Consider the following 20,580-nt stretch of genomic DNA (forward strand, 5'->3'; position numbering starts at 1 on the left):
TTATGTAAATGTGATATATTGTGTGTAGATTGATGGGGGAAAAAAAACATTTTAATCAATTTTAGAATAAGGCTGTTACGTAACAAAATGTGGAAAAAGTCAAGGGGTTGAATACTTTCCGAAGGTAAAGGGGGATACATAGTCTGTTGTACAACTGAATGCATTCAACTGAAATGTGTCTTCCGCATTAACCCAACCCCTCTACCCGTCTCTCTCTCTCTCTCTCTCTCTCTCTCTCTCTCTCTCTCTCTCTCTCTCTCTCTCTCTCTCTCTCTCTTTAAGCCTTGAGACAATAGAGGGATTGATTGTGTATGTGTGCCATACAGAGGGTGAATGGGCAAGACAAGTGATTTAAGTGCATTTGAACAGGCTATGGTAGTAGGTGCTAGGCGCACCGGTTTGTGTCAAGAACTGCAACGCTGCTGGGTTTTTCACTCTCAACTGTTTCCTGTGTATCAAGAACGGTCCACCACCCAAAGGACATCCAGCCAACTTGACACAACTATGGGAAGCATTGGAGTCAACATGGGCCAGCAACCCTGTTGAATGCTTTCGACACCTTGTAGAGTGACCATGACCTGACCTGACGAATTGAGGCTGTTCTGAGGGCAAAAGGGTGGGTGCAACTAAATATTAGGAAGGTGTTCCTAATGTTTAGTATACTAACTCTATATATATGTAACAAAATATGGATATATATATATATATATATATATATATATATATATATATATATATATATATATATATACAGTGCCTTCGGAAAGTATTCAGACCCCTTGACATTTTCCATATTTTGTTACGTTACAGCCTTATTCTGAAATGAATTTTTTTTAAAATATCCTCAGCAATCTACATACAATACCCCATGATGACAAAGTGAAAACAGGTTTTAAGAAATGTTTGCAAATGTATTAAAAATAAAAACAGAAATACCTTATTTACTTAAGTATTCAGACCCTTTGTATGAGACTCGAAATTGAGCTCAGGTAAATCCTGTTTCCATTGATCATCCTTGAGATGTTTCTACAACTTGATTGGAGTCCACCTGTGGTAAATTCAATTGATTGGACATGATTTGGAAAAGCACACACCTGTCTATATAAGGTCCCACAGTTGACAGTGCATGTCAGAGTAAACACCAAGCCATGAGGTCGAAGGATTTGTCCGTAGAGCTCCGAGACAGTATTGTTTTGAGCCACACATTTCTGTTGCATTGAAGGTCCCCAAGAACACAGTGGCCTCCATCATTCTTAAATGGAAGAAGTTTGGAACCAACAACACTCTTCCTAGAGCTGGCCGCCCAGCCAAACTGAGCAATCTGGGGAGAAGGGCATTGGTCAGGGAGGTGACCAAGAACCCAATGGTCACTCTGACAGAGCTCTAGAGTTACTCTGTGGAGATGGGAGAACCTTCCAGAAGGAGAACCATCTCTGCAGCACTCCACCAATCAGGCCTTAATGGTAGAGTGGCCAGACGGAAGCCACTCCTCAGTAAAAGGCACATGACAGCCCGCTTAGAGTTTGCCAAAAGGCACCTAAAGACTTGAAACTCGGGCATTGTTAAAGAGTTTCCCCAGGAGGCTGCGATTACAGGAATTGACTTAATCGGGGATCATAGGGCAATTTCAACGGGTTTTAAAGGTTTAATCTTCCCAAATTGTACATATTTGTGACCGGGGGACCGTCAAAGACCCGGCATATGACATTTGAAGTCAATCGACCCAAAAGCATTTTTGACCTCCTTTGGACACAATGGTCTGGCAGTTCTAGAAGCTAAGAGCCTTGTTAGAATAATTTCTGAAGAGGATATTGGTCAATTTTCTTTTGATTGACTTGACACTTGAAACTGTCTGTGTGCCTGCCTGCCTGCCTGCCTGCCTGTCTGTCTGTCTGCGTCTGTCGGTCTGCCTGCCTGCATGCTTCTGTCTGTATGTCTGTATACGTCTTTCTTCCTGCCTGTTTGTCTGTCTGCATGCCTGTCTGGGGTTATACAGAAGATAGCCCTATTTGGTAAAAGACCAAGTCCATATTATGGCAAGAACAGCTCAAATAAGCAAAGAGAAACGACCGTCCATCATTATTTTAAGACATGATGGTCAGTCAATACAGAACATTTCAAGAACTTTGAAAGTTTCTTCAAGTGCAGTCGCAAAAACCATCAAGCGCTATGATGAAACTGGCTCTCATGAGGACCGCCACAGGAATGGAAGACCGAGGGTTTCCTCTGCTGCAGAGGATACGTTCATTAGAGTTACCAGCCTCAGGAATTTCAGCCCAAATAAATGCTTCACAGAGTTCAAGTCACAGACACATCTCAACATCAACTGTTCAGAGGGGACTGTGTGAATCAGGCCTTCATGGTCGAATTGCTGCAAAGAAACCACTACTAAAGGACACCAATAAGAAGAAGAGACCTGCTTGGGCCAAGAAACATGAGCAATGGACATTAGACCGGTGGAAATTTGTCCTTTGGTCTGGAGTCCAAATTGGAGATTTTTAGTTCCAACCGCTGTGTCTTTGTGAGACGTGGTGTGGGTGAACGGATGATCTCCGCATGTGTAGTTCCCACCATAAAGCATGGAGGAGGAGGTGTTATGTTTCACTATATTGGATTACTCCAATATATTGGTATCACTCCGCGGCGGAGGGATACATCCGAGGTGAGGATTTACAGATGTACTCCCGTGTACACCTGTCAAGGCTGGGGTCCGCCCCTATATATAGACCCCTTGGCCGCGACACACGTTTTCTTTCATTTTCTTGGCGGACGTCTGTATGGTTTGAGGTACAAACTTTCTGAAGTTCGCTTGGTAAGTCACTGGTAAGTGTAATATCTTGCGTGGAAGAATACTCACTGGCTGTTTGCAGACCTGGAGCAGCTGGCCACATGGCCAGCCCCTCCTCTTGAGTGCTCCACTCGGTTGATCTGTATCTTCCACACGTGGTTTGTCGTACTTGTGTTTCGTTAGCATTACACTATGACTCCATGTGCATCCATTAGTATGGCAAACTGTAATTTACCTTACACAACTTGCCGACTGGCTTGTTCTATGTGTGTGTTGTGAATTGCTTAACATGCTACTCCCCGCGTCATATTGCAGGTTCTCTGTTAAGTACCCTGCAGTTATTTTTGTTGTTCTTTCCCCTGCAGAGTGTAAGAGTATCGTGGTGGGCTTTCCACTACATTGAGACATTAACTTTGGAGTTCCTTAATGGAGTTACTCCATCATGTGGTGCTGTGTTTACTGCTTGGATATTAAACCGGCTAGGTACTATTGCAGTTGGCGTAAAACAAAAACAAAAAAACGAATAAATCAAAACCATTACCTGGTTGCAGTTTTTTTGTCTGCCTGCTTTTCCCACATGGGTCTTCCCCGGTTTTTGCAGAGGTACTGAGTAATTTATCCCTCACTGGGTTCCTATTCCTCCAAGCGGGTCACGACATAAGCTCTCCCAGGGCGTCGGACCCCTGCTCTGTGGCCTTGTTGGCTTGGCTGAGCTTATGGCTTCCCTTTGTGACATGTGTGATGGTGGCATCCCCCCTGGTGATCCGCATACCTCGTGTATGCACTGCCTGGGTTTGAGCCACGCGGAGGACCACCTTGAACGGAGGGAGCATGGTTGATAGCTTCGGTGGCGACAACAGCTGTTCCCTGTTGGCCAGTGATAGGCTGTTCCTGGGTGACGATGCTGGCACTGTTCACCACCATGAGCGGGGCCACCAGGCTAACAGACCATCAGAAGCCGGCAACGGGGCTTCATCGCCCCCAGCGGCTCGAGAGGCTATGAGCAGCCTACTCACTCGGGTAGCCACTACACTGGACATCAAACTGGTGGACAGTGATGACTCTCTATCTGTTCCGCGAGGCCTTCCAGGATAGCTGGGCCTCTGCCAGGGGGCGCTTCTGATACAGCAGAGACTGGACCATGGAGTTATGTTGCAGGCGTGGAGTCACTCGGCCTCCGGGAGTACCCGACCATGGACACCATGATAGCTGCCATGGTCCTCCCAGACCGGGAGATTATAGGGTGGAACCCGCAACTGAAGCCGGGACCCCCCAGAGTCTTTGATGCAGACTTGAAAGCCACATATGGGTCCCTCTGCTCTCTTGGCCTCCTTACCAATGCGGCCATGCTACTGCAGGCCTACCTGCAGACTCTGTTGCCCCGGCCGCAGGAGGGCACAGAGGAGCTCCACAGGGAAGCGATGGAGGTGTCTCGCCTTTTTTCCCAGCTCCAGAGGGATGTGGTCCTCGCCAATGGACGGTCCATGGCACATCTCGGATGGCCCAATACCTTCTACCAGCTGCTCTCCAGAGAACATTTGCCACTCTCCCCATCACCCCAGGGCTGACGTTTGGCCCAGGGGTTGATGACATTCTGGAGCAGACCGATAAGGTGCGTAGGGACCGGGAGACCCTGAGACGGTTCATGCCGCCTTCTCAGGCCCGGGTCCAAGGCCCATGGAGACGCAAGGGCAAGAGTAAGTCCCCCCTCTCTTCTTCTCTCTGCCTTAACCTTTAGGACACAGAGGGATACAGTATTGTTGTACTTGGGTTGTACTTGTACTGTTTGTGTGATAAGGTGAAGGTAGGGTGAGTAGTGAGTAACATGGGCTGATTTCTGGTGGATGAGTTCTGATGGATAAGTTCTTATGGACGACCGGGGGGGTCCCTCTCCTGCTCCATCGCCTCATGCTGATGGACAACAGCGGGGAGGGGCACAGTGTGTGGTGAAGCAACAACCTGTCAACTGTCACCACCATAGGAAAGGCAGGCCCCAGCAGGACGCCTGACACACCCTTCCCCGGCTTCGGCCACTTCTCCCGGTCTCAAAGGGCAAAGTGGGAGGAGGGTGTGGAGTCCCCCTGGGTGTTGTCCACAATGCTCGAAGCGTACCGACTCCAATGTCAGTGCCGGCCCCCGTCCTTCAGGGGCCTTCGTGTCACCACGGTGGCCGACACCCTGAAGAAGAAAACCCTGCGGCTGGAGATCTCCTCACTCCTGGACAAAGAATGGCTTGACATCCAAACTAGATCGATGAGAGAAAATCTAGTACTTACGGGTATTCAGGAAAAGGAGGGAGAAATATCCGAAAATATTATGTAGGATTTCCTGCATACAGCGCTTCAAATACCACTCGAGGCTGTTGATAAAATCCAACTCGAACGTGTACACCATTTCGGACAAAGAGAACAGAAATATGATCGCCCAATCGATGCCAAATTTGCATTTTTTAAGGATAAAGCTATGGTTAAAAGCCTAGGAAAAAGACTTGCTGGCACGAAAATAGGCATGGATGATCAGTTCCCGAGGGAGATTGCAGAAAGGCGCAAAGTTCTGTATCCAGTCTTCAAGGAAAATAGATTAAAAGGGAAACGTGTGGCACTTGTGGTCGATAAACTATAAAGACTACTCCATGGCTATTCTAAAAGTTGTAATAGAGGAGTTGAATAATGGAACACCCAATACTACCAATGATAGGGATTGGAATATTAAATAACATTTATAGTAAGTATAGTATTTAAAAAAGGATAAAATCATATAACAAGAAAAGATAACAAGCAGAATAATACATCTTCAAATACAACTAATTAGAACATGGCTTTTTTGGCGGGCAATTGTTGTTTTGGCAGACGGTTGATCCTGTGTTCTCACTGGCGTCCTTTCCCCCTTGCAGCAGGTGTGGGATGTGGGTGCGTTTGCACGCTCGGCCCATTTCCTCCGCAGTCAACCATGTGGTGTGCATTTTTGTGTTTGGAAAGGTGCGGTGTTAATTGAGTGAGAGGGTAAATGGTTGCATATCCTAGAGCCGACGGGTGTCAATGAGCAGGGGTAGTGAGAGAAAGCTTTCAACTTTGTGTAGATGAGGGATATACATTTTTAAATATAGTATACATCTAATCTAATTTTTTATTGTCCTATCATGATGGAAAGATCCCCAACCCTATATCCTGGACACCCACCTGAGTGACCCATACACCATAGAGAAGTTCCCATCTCTTTTATGGACCTGCTGTGAGTATGCAGCCTAAACAGAGAAATAAATGCGGTCAGAGACCTACTTGAGCAGCACCGCCCCCTCAAGATTCTGAGCCTGCCTGGCAGGGTTGGTCCTACAAAGCCAGAGCCCCCTGATGGGAGAGCATTATATACAAGGAAATTCTCAAAGCTGCTAATGAGAACCTTGACGAACTTTTACCTAGCCGGTGGGGATTCCGGTGGGGTACCCCCACCCAGGTAGTGGCAGTGCTGGCAACACTGGCTGCAGTAACCCATGGGGAGGGGGTCACACTCGGACAATCAGAGAAGGTTTATCATTGTGGCCCAGGTGGCACAAAATAATCAAATCAAATGGTTACAACGGTGGACCAGAGTGTTTGTGTCTCAGGTGAGGAGGGTGGATCTGATCTCCATCACCTAGGACTTGACATAGATTAAGTAGATTAATCAAATCTGACATTGTTGTCAATTTCTGCTCAATCTTGCATGCTTTCTCAATCAGCTGTAACTGTATGTGCACTCGTAAATCAGGTCCTTTCTTGAGTTGGGATCTGGGATATAACAACCATTGAGTATCTGATTTTATGGTGGATTGTGGAGGAGGGGGAATGAGTGTGTTGGAGTATGTGAGTATGTGCGTGTGTGTTTGTCCGGCATCTGTTGTGGGGGGTGGTGATGTTGGGGGGGGGGGGGGTATGGGATGGGATGGACCACGGTAATTATTTGCTATGGTATGGGATGGACCACAGTAATTATTGGCTAGGATAATGATTGCTTGTCAATAAATTAAATGTAATACAATGGCAATCCGGATTATATGTTGAAATCCTACATATGAACTGCCGACATTATTACGCATATTAATTGATAATGATTGAAAATAAGATATGCAAGATATTTGAATAGATATATATTTTTAAATAGTTATATACAGTGAGGGAAAAAAGTATTTGATCCCCTGCTGATTTTGTACGCTTGCCCACTGACAAAGACATGATCAGTCTATAATTTTAATGGTAGGTTTATTTGAACAGTGAGAGACAGAATAACAACAACAAAATCCAGAAGAACGCATGTCAAAAATGTTATACATTGATTTGCATTTTAATGAGGGAAATAAGTATTTGACCCCTCTGCAAAACATGACTAAGTACTTGGTGGCAAAACTCTTGTTGGCAATCACTGAGGTCACACATTTCTTGTAGTTGGCCACCAGGTTTGCACACATCTCAGGAGGGATTTTGTCCCACTCCTCTTTGCAGATCTTCTCCAAGTCATTAAGGTTTCGAGGCTGACGTTTGGCAACTCGAACCTTCAGCTCCCTCCACAGATTTTCTATGGGATTAAGGTCTGGAGACTGGCTAGGCCACTCCAGGACCTTAATGTGCCTCTTCTTGAGCCACTCCTTTGTTGCCTTGGCTGTGTGTTTTGGGTCATTGTCATGCTGGAATACCCATCCACGACCCATTTTCAATGCCCTGGTTGAGGGAAGGAGGTTCTCACCCAAGATTTGACAGTACATGGCCCCGTCTATCGTCCCTTTGATGTGGTGAAGTTGTCCTGTCCCCTTAGCAGAAAAACACCCCCAAAGCATAATGTTTCCACCTCCATGTTTGACGGTGGGGATGGTGATCTTGGGGTCATAGGCAGCATTCCTCCTCCTCCAAACACGGTGAGTTGAGTTGATGCCAAAGAGCTCGATTTTGGTCTCATCTGACCATGACACTTTCACCCAGTTCTCCTCTGAATCATTCAGATGTGCATTGGCAAACTTCAGACGGGCCTGTATATGTGCTTTCTTGAGCAGGGGGATCTTGCGGGCGCTGCAGGATTTCAGTCCTTCACGGCGTAGTGTGTGTTACAAATTATTTTCTTGGTGACTATGGTCCCAGCTTGAGATCATTGACAAGATCCTCCCGTGTAGTTCTGGGCTGATTCCTCACCGTTCTCACAGGTCTTTTGTGTTTCTTCCATTTGCGAATAATCGCACCAACTGTTGTCACCTTCTCACCAAGCTGCTTGGCGATGGTCTTGTAGCCCATTCCAGCCTTGTGTAGGTCTACAATCTTGTCCCTGACATCCTTGGAGAGCTCTTTGGTCTTGACCCTGGTGGATAGTAGGAAACTGATTGATTGATTGCTTTTGTGGACAGGTGTCTTTTATTCAGGTAACAAACTGAGATTAGGAGCACTCCCTTTAAGAGTATACTCCTAATCTCAGCTCATTACCTGTATAAAAGACACCTGGGAGCCAGAAATCTTTCTGATTGAGAGGGGGTCAAATACTTATTTCCCTCATTAAAATGCAAATCAATTTATAAAAAATTTTACATGCGTTTTTCTGGATTTTTTTGTTGTTATTCTGTCTCTCACTGTTCAAATAAACCTACCATTAAAATTATAGACTGATCATTTCTTTGTCAGTGGGCAAACGTACAAAATCAGCAGGGGATCAAATACTTTTTTCCCTCACTGTATAGAGGTGACAGCATTGGAAATGCTTTTGGCGGTTAATCTGCTTCTGTTTTGTGCGTGGCACTGTGTGCTGTTTTTCGATGGATGGGTCCTGGCCTCTCGGGGCCCTAGGGATCCGGAGGGATGTGGGTGGGATGCCGATCACTGGGATGACGGCTCAACTTGGGATGGGGAGGAATTAGTGGAGAACAATTGAAGGGATACTTAGTAGCAATGCAAATATCATGGAACAGCTATATGGACACTCAACCATTATGGTTTTTTTTTATGGTAAATTTACAAACATATATAATGATAAATAGACTTGAAACTTGTATCTCATTATGGTGTATGGTGAAATAAGTATAGCCAGTTATAATTGTAATGGCTTAGCTGATAATAACAAAAAGAACAATATTTACATGGCTCAAAGAGAAGGAATATAATATCTATTGTTTACAGGAAACTCATTCAACAATTCTAGATGAAGTTGCGTGGAAAAAGGAATGGGGGGTGGGTGGGGGTGGGGGGGGGGGGGGGGGGGGGAAGGGGGGGGGGGGAATATACTTCTCCCAAGGGCAAATAAATTCAAAAGGGGTGATGATATTAATTAATAGTAATTTCGATCCGAATGTGCAAATTGTCCAAATAGATACGCAAGGTAGATGGATTATTTTAAATATGTTATTGGACAATAAACAGATATGGCTCATTAACATTTACGGACCAAATAATGATGATCCACACTTCTTTGACAATATATATAATACATTATCAACCCTGCAAGCAATTCAAGTATAAAGATTCAGTCCATTAAAAAAATTGGAGGCCCCGTACACTTCAGTGTTGTGATGCAAAAATTCTAGCAAAATGTATAGCGCATAGAATAAAAAAGGTATTGTCGGATATTATTCATTCTAATCAGACAGGTTTTTTTACATGGAAGATACATTGGAGATAATATAAGGCAAGTATTGGAAACAATAAAACATTATGGAAAATCTGAGAAACCAGGCCTGCTATTCATAGCAGACTTCGAAAAGGCATTGGATAAAGTACGACTGGGGTTTATATATAAATGCCTGGAGCATTTCAATTTTGGTTAATCTCTTATACAATGGGTCAAAATCATGTATAGTAACACTAGGTGTAAAATAGTAAATAATGGCTATTTCTAAGAAAGTTTAGAACTGTCAACAGGAGTGAAACAAGGTTGTCCACTATTGGCATATCTATTTATTGTGGCCATCGAGATGTTAGCTATTAAAATCAGATCCAACAATAATATCAGGGGATTAGAAATCCAGGGCTTAAAAACAAAGGTGTCATTGTACGCTGATGATTCATGTTTCCTTTTAAATCCACAACTAGAATCACTCCACAGCCTCATTGTCACGGATTCTGCCGAGACTGCTCCTCCTCCTGGTTCGGGCAGGCTTCGGCGTTCGCCGTCCCCGGAGTACTAGCTGCCACCGCTCTATGTTTCGTAGTGTGATTGCTTTTGTCTGTCTTTTACACCTGTGTCCATTTGTGTGTTGATTATTTGTCTTATAAGTTCCTTGTTTTGCATTAGTCTGATTGTGTGTTGTTATTTTGTGCCTGTCGTGCAGAGCTGCGTGTCTGCACTCTGTCCATGTTTGGGATTATTGTTTACGCGTGTTTGCGTAATTGCCTCGCCTCCGTCTGTTTTCTATGTCGTGTTTTGTTTGTTGCTCTTTGGACTATTAAAGTATTTTGGACGTATCCTCTGTGTCCTGCGCCTGACTCCTCCACCACATCCACATCAGAACTACTGACAGAACAACACACCTAACTATGGAGTCAGCAGGAACAGCGGCGGCACCCGAATCCCTGGAAGACCGGATCAGCTACCAAGACACCATGATCCGGCAACTTGGGGCCGCCATGGACGAGGTGTCCAACACTCTGCGCCGGTTGGTGACTGGAGAGGTGCCCACGCATTCTTACACCATCCCATCACCAACGGCCAGTCCTCCTCTCTCAGCACCGGAACCCAGTGGCATTCGGCTCTCGCTCCCGAGGGCATATGACGGTTCTGCAGCCGGGTGTCAGGGATTCCTCCTGCAGGTGGAACTCTACCTGGCCACCATACACCCGGCGCCCTCGGGATACGAGAGCGTCTCCGCCCTCATCTCCTGTCTATCCGGCAAGGCGTTGGAGTGGGCCAACGCCGAATGGAGGGGAATAGACGCCGCTACCATCACCTACGCGGAGTTCTCCCTCCGACATGGGAAGAGGAGCGCACAGGAGTTCGCACTGGAGTTCCGGACGCTAGCGGCGGATGCGGGGTGTATTGAGAGGGCCCTCATCGACCACTACCGGTGTAGCCTACGAGAGGACGTTCGTCGTGAGCTGGCCTGCAGGGACACCAACCTGTCGTTCAACCGGTTAGTGGACATCTCCATCCGTCTAGACACCCTGCTGGCTACCCGCGGACGTCCCGAGTGGGGGTCGTCCATTCCACCCTCCAGCACCTCCGAGCCGATTCCCATGGAGCTCGGGAGTGCTGGCGCTAGAGAGAGGAGGAGAGAGAACCCGAGGGGGGCCATCCCCTGCACCAACTGTGGTCGTGGAGGACACACCGTGGCCAGCTGCTGGGGAGGGTCTCCTGGGAGAGGGGACAACAGGTCACGCACTGGGGAGTCATTTCAGGTGAGTAGGCGCCCCACTTACCCAGAGCTTTCTGTTGGTCACATGAGTATTCCTGTGAGATTTCCACAGGTGGCACCTCATTCCCAGCATAAGGCGCTAGTAGATTCAGGCGCAGCTGGGAACTTTATTGATCGGGCATTTTGTTGTAGGTTATGAATTCCCCTTCGGCCGGTAGAAGCTCCATTTCCTGTCCACGCCTTAGACAGCCGGCCGTTGGGGTCGGGCCTGATCAGGGAGGTCACAGCACCACTGACGATGACGACGCAGGGGGGTCATGAGGAGTTCATTCAGTTTTATCTGATTGACTCTCCTGCGTACCCCGTGGTGTTGGGGCTTCCCTGGTTAAGCACCCATGATCCTACCATTGCGTGGCAACAGAGGGCTCTTATGGAGTGGTCTGCCCAGTGTGTAGGGAGATGTCTAGGTGTTTCCGTAGGGGCGACCTCGGTAGAGAGTCCGAACCCAGTGCCCGCACTGCGCATTCCCCCTGAGTATGAGGACTTAGCACTTGTGTTCAGCAAATCGAGGGCAACACGGCTACCTCCTCATAGACAGGGGGACTGTGCGATAAATCTCCAAACAGGAGCGGCTCTTCCACGGAGTCGTGTGTATCCCCTGTCTCAAGAGGAGACAGCGGCTATGGAGACTTACATAGCCGAGTCCTTGGCACAGGGATACATACGGTCCTCCACTTCCCCGGTTTCCTCGAGTTTCTTCTTTGTGAAGAAGAAGGACAGGGGAATACCACCATTTTGGTCGTTGTGGATCGGTTTTCCAAGGCCTGTCGTCTCCTTCCAATGCCGGGTCTCCCTACTGCCCTACAAACCGCTGAGGCCCTATTTACCCATGTGTTCCGGCACTATGGGGTCCCCGAGGATATTGTGTCTGACCGAGGTCCCCAGTTCACCTCCAGAGTTTGGGGGGCGTTCATGGAACGCTTGGGGGTCTCGGTAAGCCTTACCTCGGGGTACCACCCAGAGAGCAATGGGCAGGTGGAACGTGTCAACCAGGATGTGGGTAGGTTTTTGAGGTCCTATTGCCGGGACCGGCCGGAGGAGTGGTCTAGGTTCATCCCCTGGGCAGAGATGGCCCAGAACTCTCTCCGCCACTCCTCCACCAATTTAACACCTTTCCAGTGTGTTTTAGGTTATCAGCCGGTCCTGGCACCATGGCACGAGAGCCAGATCGAGGCCCCTGCGGTGGACGAGTGGATTCGGCACTCGGAGGAGACGTGGGACGCTGCCCATGTCCATCTGCAGCGTGCCATCCGTCAACAAAAGGCGAGCGCCGATCGCCACCGCAGTGAGGGACCGGTGTACGCACCGGGAGATCGAGTCTGGCTCTCGACTCGAAACCTGCCCCTCCGCCTGCCCTGCCGGAAGCTGGGTCGGCATTTTGTGGGGCCCTTCAAAGTCCTGAGAAGATTGAACGAGGTGTGTTACAGGTTACAACTGCCTATAGAGTACAAAAATATTAACCCCTCGTTCCATGTGTCTCTTCTCAGGCCGGTGGTAGCTGGCCCACTCCAAGAAGATGAGATAGGAGAGACCCCTCCGCCCCCTTTGGACATCGAGGGGGCCCCAGCGTACAGGGTCCGGGCCATCTTGGACTCGAGGCGCCGGATGAGTGGTCTCCAGTATCTCGTGGAGTGGGAGGGGTACGGTCCGGAGGAACGGTGCTGGGTGCCCAGGAGGGACATCCTCGATCCATCCCTCCTGACTGAGTTCCACCGTGGGCATCCCACGCGCCCGGGTCCGCGTCCTCCTGGCCGTCCCCGAGGCCGGGGTCGGCGCACGGCTGGAGCCGCGCGTCAAGGGGGGGGTACTGTCACGGATTCTGCCGAGACTGCTCCTCCTCCTGGTTCAGGCAGGCTTCGGCGTTCGCCGTCCCCGGAGTACTAGCTGCCACCGCTCTATGTTTCGTAGTGTGATTGCTTTTGTCTGTCTTTTACACCTGTGTCCATTTGTGTGTTGATTACTTGTCTTATAAGTTCCTTGTTTTGCATTAGTCTGATTGTGTGTTGTTATTTTCTGCCTGTCGTGCAGAGCTGCGTGTCTGCACTCTGTCCATGTTTGGGATTATTGTTTACGCGTGTTTGCGTAATTGCCTCGCCTCCGTCTGTTTTCGAGGTCGTGTTTTGTTTGTTGCTCTTTGGACTATTAAAGTCTTTTGGACGTATCCTCTGTGTCCTGCGCCTGACTCCTCCACCACATCCACATCGGAACTACTGACACTCATAGAGGATCTAGATATATTTTCTAACCTCTCTGGATTACAACCAAATTATGACAAATGTACTATATTACGTATTGGATCAATAAAAAATAAAAATTTTACATTGCCATGTAGTTTACCAATAAAATGGTCTGATGGTGATGTGGATATACTCGGAATACATATCCCAAATGCAATAAATGATCTCACTTCAATAAATTATAATAGAAAGTTAGCAAAAATAGATAAGATCTTGCTACCATGGAAAGGCGGGTGCCTGTCAATTTGTAGAAAAATCACCCTGATTAACTCTTTAGTATTATCCCAGTTTACCTATTTGCTTATGGTCTTGCCTACGCCTAGCGAACAGTTTTTTAAAATAATATGAGAAAAAAATATTCCATTTTATTTGGAACGGCAAGCCAGACAAAATTAAACGGGCCTATTTATATAATGAATATGAATTCGGAGGACAGAAATTATTAAATATTAAAGCATTAGACCTATCACTAAAAGCTTCAGTCATACAAAAATTATACTTAAATCCGAAGTAAGATTGTCTCACCCAATGTTCAAGAATGGCCTTTTTCCCTTTATTCAGATTACAACCACTCACTTTCAGTTATTTTAAAAGGAAATCATCTCCCAGATATCACTATTTGTCACGGATTCTGCCGAGGCTGCCCCTCCTCCTTGCTCGGGCAGGCTTCGGCGTTCGTCGTCACCGGAATACTAGCTGCTGCCGATCTATGTTCTATGTTTCTATGTTGCACCTGTTGTCTGATTGTTACACACCTGTTGCCCATTATGTGATTACTCCTTCCCTATTTAACCCGGTGGCTCCCAATGTGTTTTGTGCATGTTTCCTTTTCGTTTCGTGTGTCGTTGGTGAGTGGGTTTGTTCCTCCCTGTGTGGAGGTGTTTTGTATTGTTTTCTTTACTTCTACAGTAAAGTATGTTTCATACGAGTTTCTGTGTCCTGCGTCTGACTTCGATCCACCACATTACACTGACACTCGTGACACTATTTCTAAAACAAGCCATAGAAAGTTGGTTGCAATTTCAATTTAATCCTCTAGAAACAACAGAACAAATAATGCAACAAATATTGTGGTTAAACTGAAATATACTAATTGACCAATTTTTTTTTTTGGGACAAAATGTTTAAAAAATGTATAATCTTTGTAAATTATATCATCGGTAGGACTGGTGGAGTTATGTCGCACATGCAGCTAACAAAAACATATGGAAATGTCTGCTCTACCCAAAATTACAACCAAATAATTGCAGCCTTACCGCAAAAATGGAAGAGGAAAGTGGAAGGAGGAGAAAGTAAGGAACTTGTCTGTCGGCCTTGCATTAAAGAACATAATTGGTTAAGGAAAACTGTGATAATAAAAAAGTTATTTATATGGGGGATACAATCTTCCCAGCTCTGCAGATCTTGCTGCGAAGAGACAGAATCATTAGATCATTTGTTTTGGTACTGTCCATTTGTAGCTTGTTTTTGGACACAGGTCCAGGAATGGCTAAAGGATTGCAATATTTACCTGGAGCTAACCCTGCAGATAGCACTACTGGGTGATCTGAAAAGTCATAGTCAATCGATCAATAACATAATAATACTATTAGCAAAAATGTTTATTTTCAATTCACAATCTGTAGAAACAAAGAGAATAGAAAGGTTCAGAACTCTTGTAAGACATCACAGTACAGTTGAAATATATATGCAAATAGAAAGTAAGGAACTTGTCTGTCGGCCTTGCATTAAAGAACATCATTGGTTAAGGAAAACTGTGATAAATAAAAAGGTATATCAGTTTCATTTAAGGACCAAAGGACTGACAGCCGTCCCATATAGATTGCAAAATAGTTGGGAAGAGATTTTTGACGTACCGATCCCATGGCATAGTGTTTATGAACTGATACGCAAAACGACACCGCATTCAAAACTTAGAATCTTTCAATTTAAATTATTATATAAAATTCTTGCTAACAATAGAATGTTATTTATATGGGGGATACAATCTTCCCAGCTCTGCAGATCTTGCTGCGAAGAGACAGAATCATTAGATCATTTGTTTTGTTACTGTCCATTTGCAGCTTGTTTTTGGACACAGGTCCAGGAATGGCTAAAGGATTGCAATATTTACCTGGAGCTAACCCTGCAGATAGCACTACTGGGTGATCTGAAAAGTCATAGTCAATCGATCAATAACATAATAATACTATTAGCAAAAATGTTTATTTTCAATTCACAATCTGTAGAAACAATGAGAATAGAAAGGTTCAGAACTTTTGTAAGACATCACAGTACAGTTGAAATATATATGCAAATAGAAATCCTATACGGATGGTGTTAAAAGATAGATGGGAGGTGTTGAATGGAATGGAAGGATGGGACTAATACCAACTAACAACAAACAATAACAAGATAACTAATAATGTAGGCACGCTGTGTCCATAATAAGTGTATGGGTTGTAGGTTGGGAGCTTTTGTGAAGGAGCACAGTTAGAAAGATATGGCATATAGAAGCAAACCGGATGGACATCATGAAAATGATCGGAGAGGTTGAGAGTAGAAGAAGTTCAGGAGAAAGAACAAACAAAATGTAATTACTGTAAAATTGACTGTGTCCATAAAATGTAGATAGTGGGTATGGGCTGGAAGTAGAGGCCTAGGCGTTGTTGTTCACTAGTTTACTCCAAGTGGGGAAAGGGTGGCAGGGTTGGAAAGTAATATAGGGGAATATATATATATTTTTAAAGGATATGTATGTGTTTGTATGTATGTATGTATGTATGTGTGTGTGTATGTGTGTATGTATGTGAATGTGTATGTATATAAATATATATATATATGTATGTGTGTATATATGTATGTATATATGTATGTGTGTATATATGTATGTATATATGTATACAGTGAGGGAAAAAAGTATTTGATCCCCTGCTGGTTTTGTACGTTTGCCCACTGACAAAGAAATGATCAGTCTATAATTTTAATGGTAGGTTTATTTGAACAGTGAGAGACAGAATAACAACAACAAAATCCAGAAAAACGCATGTCAGAAATGTTATAAATTGATTTGCATTTTAATGATGGAAATAAGTATTTGACCCCCTCTCAATCAGAAAGATTTCTGGCTCCCAGGTGTCTTTTATACAGGTAATGAGCTGAGATTAGGAGCACACTCTTAAAGGGAGTGCTCCTAATCTCAGCTTGTTACCTGAATAAAAGACACCTGTCCACAGAAGCAATCAATCAATCAGATTCCAAACTCTCCACCATGGCCAAGACCAAAGAGCTCTCCAAGGATGTCAGGGACAAGATTGTAGACCTACACAAGGCTGGAATGGGCTACAAGACCATCGCCAAGCAGCTTGGTGAGAAGGTTACAACAGTTGGTGCGATTATTCGCAAATGGAAGAAACACAAAATAACTGTCAATCTCCCTCGGCCTGGGGCTCCATGCAAGATCTCACCTCTTGGAGTTGCAATGATCATGAGAACGGTGAGGAATCAGCCCAGAACTACACGGGAGGATCTTGTCAATGATCTCAAGGCAGCTGGGACCATAGTCACCAAGAAAATAAATGGTAACACACTACGCCGTGAAGGACTGAAATCCTGCAGCGCCCGCAAGGTCCCCCTGCTCAAGAAAGCACATATACAGGCCCGTCTGAAGTTTGCCAATCAACATCTGAATGATTCAGAGGAGAACTGGGTGAAAGTGTTGTGGTCAGATGAGACCAAAATCGAGCTCTTTGGCATCAACTCAACTCGCCGTGTTTGTAGGAGGAGGAATGCTGCCTATGACCCCAAGAACACCATCCCCACCGTCAAACATGGAGGTGGAAACATTATGCTTTGGGGGTGTTTTTCTGCTAAGGGGACAGGACACCTTCAACGCATCAAAGGGACGATGGACGGGCCATGTAACGTCAAATCTTGGGTGAGAATCTCCTTCCCTCAGCCAGGGCATTGAAAATGGGTCGTGGATGGGTATTCCAGCATGACAATGACCCAAAATACATGGCCAAGGCAACAAAGGAGTGGCTCAAGAAAAGCACATTAAGGTCCTGGAGTGGCCTAGCCAGTCTCCAGACCATAATCCCACAGAAAATCTGTGGAGGGAGCTGAAGGTTCGAGTTGCCAAATGTCAGCCTCGAAACCTTAATGACTTGGAGAAGATCTGCAAAGAGGAGTGTGACAAAATCCCTCCTGAGATGTGTGCAAACCTGGTGGCCAACTACAAGAAAGGTCTGACCTCTGTGATTGCCAACAAGGGTTTTGCCACCAAGTACTAAGTCATGTTTTGCAGAGGTGTCAAATACTTATTTCCCTCATTAAAATGCAAATCAATTCATAACATTTTTGACATGCGTTTCTCTGGATTTTATTGTTGTTATTCTGTCTCTCACTGTTCAAATAAACCTACCATTAAAATTATAGACTGATCATGCCTTTGTCAGTGGGCAAAGGTACAAAATCAGCAGGGGATCAAATACTTTTTTCCCTCACTGTATATATATATATACAAAACATGGAGGATTGGAAGTGATGCAGACAATTACATTGATGGAAGTTACAATCCATCAGCAATATTAAGCTGATCTACCCCCACAAAAATAGAAGAAAAAAAAAGAAAAGGCTCTCACGTTCCAAGGATTGTTAATCCTCAATAACCTGGACAATTGGCTGATTTGCCCCGACCAGGACCCAGGTCCTGTCAGACAAAGACATGCTCCTGACCAATATCGGCGGGCTGGGCATTACTGTAAACAACAAGAAGAGTTGTCTGACGCCCACCCAGAGGGTGGCCTTCATTGCCATGGAACTGGACTCAGTCCTCATGAGAGCATGCCTACCCACCAGAACGGTTCAGGCGATCTTATCTTGCCTCTACCACTTTCAGCAGGGGCGAGTGGTAGCCGCCCTGACCTGCCAAATCCTGTTGGACTTGCTGACGGCGGCCTCGTTGCTGATTCCCCTGGGCCTGCTCCATCTCCGGCCTCTTCAACGGTGGTTCAACTCCCAACGGCTGCACCCGAAGTGCCACCGTCTCCGCCAGGCGGGTGACCGCATAGTGCCTCAGGGTATTGTTGAGGTGGCGCTGTCGCTCCTTTCTCTCAGGTGGGGTGGAGATGCTGAGGATGTGCTGCCGGGAGCTGGTCAGCACAGACGCCTCCCAGATCGGCTGAGGGTGTGTGACCATGGGCAGGTCGGCCGGCGGCTGTTGGCTACTCCCTTGAAGCGGCAGGCATATCAATACACTAGAGCTCCGAGCTGTACTGCTGGCCCTGCGGTCTTTCCTTCCACATCTGAAGGGAAGACATGTCCTGGTGAGAATGGACAACACCACAGTGGTGTCTTACTTCAACCATCAGGGTGGACTGAGTTCCCACCGTCTCCATCTTATGGCATGGGAGCTCCTTCTCTGGGCTCAGGGACATCTAGTGTCTCTACGCGCAGCGTACGTACCTGGCATCCTGAATGTGGCAGCGGATATGCTCTCGAGGGATGGCCCACCACCTTGGGACTGGAGCCTACATTCCCAGGTGGTGCAGCACCTGTAGGACAAGTTTGGGAGGGGGCGCAGGTGGACCTGTTTGCCTCCCTGGGCAATGCACACTGCCCCCTGTGGTATTCCATGTCGGAGCCACCAGGGCCTCTGGGCTTGGATGCTCTGGCTCACGATTGGCCAGGGCTGGGGCTTTACGCATCCCCCCCTTTTCCCCTGATCCAGGCTGTGCTGGACAGGACCAGGATGGCGGAGCGTCGTCTGGTGCTGGTGGCCCTATACTGGCCCAGGCGACCCTGGATCAGCCTTCTCCTGTCCCTGTTGTCTGGGACACCTTGCAACTGCCCCTGAGACCCGACCTGCTGTCTCAGACCGGGGAACCCCGGTGGGAGGAGTATGTCTCTCCTCCCCAAACCTTCATTCCTCCCGAAGGTTCTGTCAGACAGGCATGTGAACATCCCTTTTATCCTGTCTGCTTACGACCCACGGGCAGTGGCGGGGGAGTCTGGGCCTCCCTCCGGCATGCTGTGCCCTGTGTGGGCACTGGCTGCCTATGTGGAGCGGACACGGTCAGTGAGAAAAACAGAACAGCTCTTTGTCTCACTGGAATGCCTCTCACTGATATCTGTGCTGCGGCCAGCTGGGCTTCCTCTTGCACCTTTGCTAGGTACTATCGGGTAAATGTGGCACCTCCCTCTGTGGTTGGTTCAGCGGTCCTGGGCGTCACCTCCCCTTCCGGGGACTGTGCCATGACCCCCCTTCCACATTGACTAAATCTGGTACGGGTATACCAATATATTGGAGTGGTTTGCAACTGCACATGGGGACAAAGATCATACTTTTTGGAGAAAAGTCCTTTGGTCTGATGAAACAAAAATAGAACTGTTTGGCCATAATGACCATTGTTATGGTTGGAGGGAAAAGGGGGTGGCTTGCAAGCCGAAGAACGCCATCCCAATGGTGAAGCACGGGGGTGGCAGCATCATGCTGTGGGGGTGCTTTGCTGCAGGAGGGACTGGTGCACTTCACAAAATAGATGGCATCATGAGGAAGGAAAATTATGTGGATATATTGAAGCAACATCTCAAGACATCAGTCAGGAAGTTAAAGCTTGGTCGCAAATGGGTCTTCCAAATGGACAATGACCCCAAGCATACTTCCAAAGTTGTGTCAAAATGGCTTAAAGACAACAAAGTCAAGGTATTGGAGTGGCCATCGCAAAGCCCTGACCTCAATCCTATAGAAAATGTGTGGGCAGAACTGAAAAAGCGTGTGCGAGCAAGGAGGCCTACAAACCTGACTCAGTTACACCAGCTCTGTCAGGAGGAATGGGCCAAAATTCACCCAACTTATTGTGGGAAGCTTGTGGAAGACTACCCGGAACGTTTGACCCAAGTTAAACAATTTAAAGGCAATGCTACCAAATACTAACTGAGTGTATGTAAACTTCTGACCCACTGGGAATGTGATGAAATAAATAAAAGCTGAAATAAATCATTCTCTCTACTGTTATTCTGACATTTCACATTCTTAAAATAAAGTGGTGATCCTAACTGACCTAAGACAGGGAATCTTTACTAGGATTAAATGTCAGGAATTGTGAAAAACTGAGTTTAAATGTACAGTATTTGGCTAAGGTGTATGTAAACTTCAGACTCCAACTGTACATGGTGTGGGGGTGCTATGCTGGTGACACTGTCTGTGATTTATT

The sequence above is a fragment of the Coregonus lavaretus genome (assembly GCF_964263955.1).
Source record: "Coregonus lavaretus genome assembly, chromosome: 1".
Classification (NCBI taxonomy): domain Eukaryota; kingdom Metazoa; phylum Chordata; class Actinopteri; order Salmoniformes; family Salmonidae; genus Coregonus; species Coregonus lavaretus.